This window comes from Protopterus annectens, chromosome 3.part0 (assembly GCF_019279795.1).
Source record: "Protopterus annectens isolate FY-2018-M chromosome 3.part0, PAN1.0, whole genome shotgun sequence".
NCBI lineage: Eukaryota > Metazoa > Chordata > Ceratodontiformes > Protopteridae > Protopterus > Protopterus annectens.
Genome location: NC_056731.1, coordinates 757013907 through 757021117, shown reverse-complemented (window position 1 = coordinate 757021117; position 7211 = coordinate 757013907).

The window sequence follows — 7211 nt, the reverse complement described above, 5'->3', positions numbered from 1 at the left end:
CGCGATGTTAAGCAAAGGTTAAACCTGTGAAGCACTTCTCCATTTACTGAGTTATAGCTCCACTTACCATCATGCAAACCTGTGGAAACCCACTTACAACTGCTTAAAAGTGCTTTAATCCACCTGCATCCAACAGCCCTTATTCTGGCCCTCAAAATAACTTAACAACCCTTGCAGGTCTTGAACCCGGGATCATGAACACCACAGTCACTGACTTTACTACTAAGGCATCTGAGACATGTACAAATTTTATGGTGTTTAGAATATACATTTTACTACAGGCATTCCTCACTACTGAAAACAAATGTGACAGTCAGTTGGTGTATATATGTCTGATACATGTTAATGTTCATATGTTTGTGAAATTAGGTGTTGCAATGTGACATGACAGGGTGTATTATGAATGAGAAAGGTTCTTGTTTTGTGTCCTTTTTATATTGTCCCCATACTCCATGTATACCCCTCCAGTTCACTTATTGAACATCCGACCCAGACTTTCCTTGATGCATGATTTCATTACCCATCATTCCTCCCCCACCCCAATCTTCACATACACAACAACCATCCCTTCTATGGTGAATTAGGTTAATATTAATAGATATAATACCAGACCTGCATGTGTTTTGTGTACACTTCAATTCCTTTGGATTGCTTCTGCGTCACGAAGTGTGTTCATAAATGTTTATTTATATGGCTATTGATGTAACTGTATAATATATATATATATATATATATATATATATATATATATATATATATCTTTATATTTATATCTATGTGCAGACATCACTGATATATATATATATATATATATATATATATATATATATATATTTCGTATTAATTTGTAACAGTAATACATATGTAGACTTGTATGTGTTGGTTCACAAACTACAGTACATTACAATGTACTATACATATGTAAAGAAAGTGACTGTCCCATTTGTGGTCATTACAGTGGAATGCATATGGTATAAGGTGTAGTCTAAAGAGCGTGAAACATGTATACACTTCAGATGGCTTAGTGATATGACTGTAGTGTGCATGGTCCAGGGTTCAACACCTGCGATGCTTTAAAATATTTTTTACTCCAGAATGAGGCTCATTTAAGCAGTTGTAAGCATGCTTAAAAGTGTTTGTGTGACATTATAGCAGCGGTTAAACACAGTTAAACAAACTTTGTAATGTATAAGCTGTGCGCGCCAACACGGCCACATCCGCTAACTACTCAGGATATATACATTTCAGTGAAGTAACATCACAATATGTGCTTACATAACATAACATTCTCTGTTGACTTTACTCTCCAGCACACATGGGTTTATATGGGTGCTTCGAATGTTTATTATACAGATGATTACTACTTATATATGCAAGCTGTGGTTAAGGTATACTTTTTAACATGATAAACATCCCTGACTTTTTTGGGATTGGGACATCAAATGCACAGATACTATGCAGATTCTGTAACCATTACACTATTGACATTAACGTTGCTTCCTCCTATTTCCTATTTAGATGATTTCTACGTGTAAGCTAGGCTAAGCAAAGGGCGGAGGCCCCCAAATCCACTGAGCTTCACTTACTCTTGAAATAACAACATATAACAAATGTAATGGGAGACAATACATTACATTCCTAGCTACATTAGGCATAGCCCCTCACTGACACACTTCAAGGGAAACCTTGTTGTGTGAATCGGTAACAGAGTATACACCCCTGGGATCATGTGTCCCAGACCCATACAGCGAAAGGGTGGGAGAGCCCATCCAGTTTGAATGCTGCAAGACCTGTTGGGGAAATTGAATGGTGTTGAATTGTCACATTAACATGCCCTCTTTAGATCACTAAGTGGCCCTATCACCCTCCACCACCCCAGTCTTCAACAGCTTCCAGCAACTCTGCCTGGAATTGCTTCACTGGCTATGCTTGACAGAGGCTCAGTTACTTCATCAACGGTGCGGAGAAAGCCAACACACTGTAGCTATACTTCTAATTGCCCTTGGGCAGTAGGTAATAGGCTATCTGTGAACCTCTAAAGTGCAGGCCATCACAGCCATAATATGTGAATAAACAGACTTTCAGATCACAATATACAGTGAGAAATCACCATGTAGTCAGGAAACAGTTAAGTAAAGCAAGAACATACAGAACAATGATACTTAGTCACTCCATAAGCCTATCTTGGAAGCTAGAAGACTTGTATAAGTTTAAGGTTTTCTATTGCTTACCAGTAGGTTACCTACAGGAGAGATGAGAAACAAGCACAGATGGGAAACATGCATGCAACAATACCATACCGGCTTATGTGTCAGCCTTAGGCTTTGGAATACTGAACAAGGCTATTGGCGCCCCCTTGGTGCCTTTTTTAGGAGAGTCTCAAAGGTGAATACCAGCTCTGTAAACAGCACAATAGCAGAATCAATGAGGGTTATGCTACTCAACACCAGGGGTTGTGATCACAAAATGCATGCACTCACAGCACTCCTCAGGATGGACAACGTCAACATCTGTGCAGTAACTGAGACCTGTCTTTTAAGGCTCCTGAGAGCACACCAGCACTACCAGACTAAAACCCATACCACACATTTCAGCCACAGAACATGGACTGACACAGACATGGAGGGGGTGTATCCATATTCAATAAGGATACCTACACCTCCAGGTTAGTGGGGCAGCTTGATACCTCTGAGATCATCCATGTGCAGCTAACATCAGCCACAACTGCAATGTAAACTGTGGCCTGCTACAGATCACCACTCCACCTACCTGGAGACAGTGGAGAACATGACAGTCCTAACGCACACACTGGCATTGGTCGATGTCAACTACCCTACCATTAACTGCGAAACTTACTCAATTACTCACTTCCAGGCCCAGCGCTTCCTGGAATTTATCACCTCGTATCAGGTGGTAACCTCCTTAATGACGGGTGGAAACATACTAGAAGTGGTCATCACCAACATGGGCAACAGGTGCACCGCAGCAGAGGTTAACTGGTCACTGGTTAGATCTGACCATGAACTATTCACTGTTGTCACACCCAAACATCTCCCCCACCCATGGAAACCACAGTGTATACCTTTCCTACAGCTAAATTTACACTACTAGTGACAGGAGTGGGGGGTTTTGCAGCCCCTTGCTAAGGGGAAACACTGCTCAAGATACAGACAGATTTACAAATTCAATCTATAAGCACCTACATGGATATATGGATCATGCTATTACTGCCAAACCAAGACTCACTCCTCCTAGACAAGGACACCAGTCTGGTGGACCCTTGCAATAAACATGCTATACTACAGAAGTAGGACAGTGTTCCAGACAAACAGCAAATCCCATGAAGGGCAGACATCCGTGACCACTATTAGTATGATACGTAGGTCCCTCATGACATCTTCCAAGGCTAACATCAGCAGGAAAGTATGCAAGGATTCGAAAGATAACCACAAAGCCTTCTTTGGCTATGTCAAGGATCTAAGTGGTGACATACAGATTTGCACTGTGCCGGTGAAATATAGCACAAAATATGCTGACCCTACTGATATCGCCAACATCCTTACAGATACATTCAGTGCATACTTCACCCCCTAAAGAGCCCACAACACTACCAGAAAGGTACAGTATCCCACACATCAGCAACACACAGGTGGAAATTGCCCTCTCTAACAGCAGAACACAGCATCAGTGGAGACAGATGTTGTCCCAGACTGCATCTTGCAAACTGTACAAGACAACCTGACACCCCCCACCTAATTAAGCTTTTCAACCTCAGCCTCTCCACAGGCTACATGCCCATACAATGGCACGTGGTAACGGTGATTCCACTCCATCAAGGTGGAATCACAACTGACCATGGTAACTACCACCCCGTAAGCCTGACTAGCCTGGTCTGCAACGGTATGGATCGCATCCTCATGGCACTCATTAACAAAGACATTGGTAACCCCCAAACACGTGACCCAACCCAGGTCAGCTTGGTTGAGTGCAGTTCATGCCTACTGAACCTGTTTGACGTCTTACATACAGTTACAAAGATGTTAGATGACAGGATAGGTGGTTCACACATACTACCTGGACCTCGCCAAGGCTTTTGACACCATGCCCCACTCAGGTATTATTGATAAACACACCAGCCTGTACATACATCCATACATCACAGGTTGGGTTGCCAATGGGCTTACACACAGAACCCACATGGTACGACTAGCGGTCTACAGGTCCAATTCTTGACCAGTCACAACTGGTGTCCCACAGGACTCAGTCCTGGGAGCCCTACTGTTTGGCATATACTTCTCAGAGGTACAGGAAAACATAGGTGGACTACGGCAGACCATGTTTGGCAATGACTGTGAGCTAGGAGCCATGACTGATAGTCCAGCTGACAGAGACATCCCTCAAGGGGCATCACAGAGACCGACACAGGGTATCAATGTCATGGCATCCAGCCAAGTGCCACTAACTGCATGGTCATTCCATTGTGGAATATTAAGCACCCACATATTAACACATAAGTGGCAAACATTTTAATATGGACAAGGTAATGGGGTATCTGGGGACTAAGGTAGATGGTGATCTCCCCTTTGACAATCATATCTCCAAAGTAGTTAGGACATCCTTCTATGTAGGCCATCTGATTACTAAAGGGTTCCCATCTAGACATACTGGGGTTATAGTGCCCCTTTACTCATCAATCATCAGTCCCATCATAGGGTATAATACCCCATTTGGGATGTACCTCAGAAGACGCTTCCAAAAGCTGGAAGGTCCACGAATGTACCTCGCAAAGGGGATTACTGGCCTCAAACATATGCCCTATGCAGCCAGACTGAATAAACTCCTGCTTTACTCAGTGGCATCGTGTTTACCCAGAGATGATGTCTGTTGGCCAACACAGCCATGTCAAACTCAGGCTTAATGGATATGCTTCACCTATGGGAATCCATGTCACAGTGAGCCACACACTGTAGTGAGCTGAACCCTGCCACAACAATAACTGGAAGATGCTGCAGGGACAGATTCCAGTCACAGACACTCCCCATACTTTGGAACAACATCCCTAACTACATTATACAGAGCCCCTCACTAACACTCTGAAAGAGAAACCTTGAAGAGTGGATGGGGAACAGTAGATGCACCCCAGGGATCCTGCCATTGGCTCTGCTCCACAGAGGGACAGTTAATGAATCAATGGGGTGGCAAAAGCTGACACATTTTGGCTAGGCTTATGAATGGCCTCTGGCAGTTGGCCAAGTACCTACCTATGAACCTATACATACAGTATCAGCACATGCTGGTAGCTTAATTTACTGTTCAGGTGTTGACTTACCTTGTGCCAGTGGCAGTTGTGTGTGCAGTAGTTGAGGGCTGCCTATGTTGGATGCACACAGTAGACTGCCTATACATGACAATTTACAGGTAGTCTTGTGTGTGTGCCATCCACTTTTATTGTGTGTGCAGGTGGAGAAAGGTGTCAGTCCCTAGGTGCTTACACTGTCAGTGTGTGTGCTATATGTTCCCTCCTTGCCAAGGCATGGGCATACTGGGCACGTCTCCGTCTGCCTACTGGGGCTGGCTCAGGGTGTTTGTGGTCTGAGTACCTCTGTGCCTGTGGGGCCCTTGGCAATGGTGGTGGGCTGTGAGGGCCTTCACCATTCTGTCCCTGCTGCAGCTATTTCCGCAGGATCATATTGTGTAGCATGGCACATAATATGAAGATCTGGGCACACATGCCCGGAAAGTACTGCAAGGGTCCCCAGATATGTCCAAGCACATGCTCTATAATGATTTTGGTTTGTGCGTGGGACTCATTATGGCATTCCTGCATGGGTGTGTGTGCATTTCTGATGGGAGTCATCATCCACGGTTCCAGTGCATAGCCAGCATCCCCCACCAGGTGGCCATTTGGGATGTCCCCCTGGCAAATAACTGATACAACTGTGAGGCATGCCAGATTTGGGAGTCGTGATAGCTTCCAGGGCTGCCAGCACACACATCCATGATAATGCACTGGGCATTGCACATGACCTGGTAGTTGATGGAGGGGTATCCCTTGTGGTTTATGTAGTGCCTACCCTGCTCACCAGGGGGTGACTTGATGTGTATGTGCATGCAGTCTGTTGCACCTAGTACCTCTGGGTATTCTGCCACACGGTGGAAGAGACACATATTGCTGGCCAACTCCTCGTGCATTCGGGGGAAGTATATGTGCTAATTGGCATGTGGTAACCTGGCATCCAGAAACTGGTGTCGTACCCTGGATGCTGATGTCTGTGATCCCCATGATATTCCCAGTTGGTCTTTCAAAGGTAACTGTAGCTAGTATTTTCAGACTTACACATACCTTTGTATCCACTGGGATGGGTTCCCCTCTGTTTGTTCTGGCTCTGAGGCATGGCCGGCACAGCTCCACAAGTTGCTGTAGGATGTACCTGTCCACCCTGTAATGCTCTACAATCTCCAGATCATGTGGCTCCTGGTAGGTTACCCTGACTCTGAACACTCTCCTCCTCCTCTGGTGCCTGAGGTGGTAATGTGCATCATCCTCCACACCACCTTCAGTCTCCAACACATGCTGAAGGATCAAAGCTACGGCAGCCCCTAACATGTACATACTAAAAGTTCCCCGTCTGTATACACCACTGGTGCAGAGTGTATGGGAATACACAAATATGTGTGAGGTGCTTTCACACTTTATACTATTATGCTATGGATGCTGCTGATGTCAATGGGTGTGTATGAGCTATTCCAGCTGCAGAGTGTCATAATTTTGGGTTTTACAATGAGTACTGCAAGTGTGGGGGCTTTACTGTGGAGTTATGCTTGCCTGCCTTGATTAATCTGTTGCCCTTTAATTCTCTTTTAAACCTGGATCCCCTCCCATTATCAGGCATGCATCCACCTGCCGTCTTTCTTGTTTTGTACTTTCCCTACCCAGTCATGGCAAAATGTCTTGTAGCTGATATACTGCAAATCGGCTTTGTTCTGCTTTGACACTTTACTGTTTTCTTTGCAGTACAGCCCCTCCCCTTTCCTGTTCTGCAGGTAGCTGCTTGCAGCCTTGTTAGCTGTTGTCAATGGCCCACATTAGGCTCCTAGGTGTTAATTAGTTATTTGTACTCCAATTTCCCTGCTGCAGCATTTCCTTATTTCTTTCCTATATCCTTCCTATTTCAGCTGCAGTGTGTGCCACGCAAACCCTTTTACCGGGT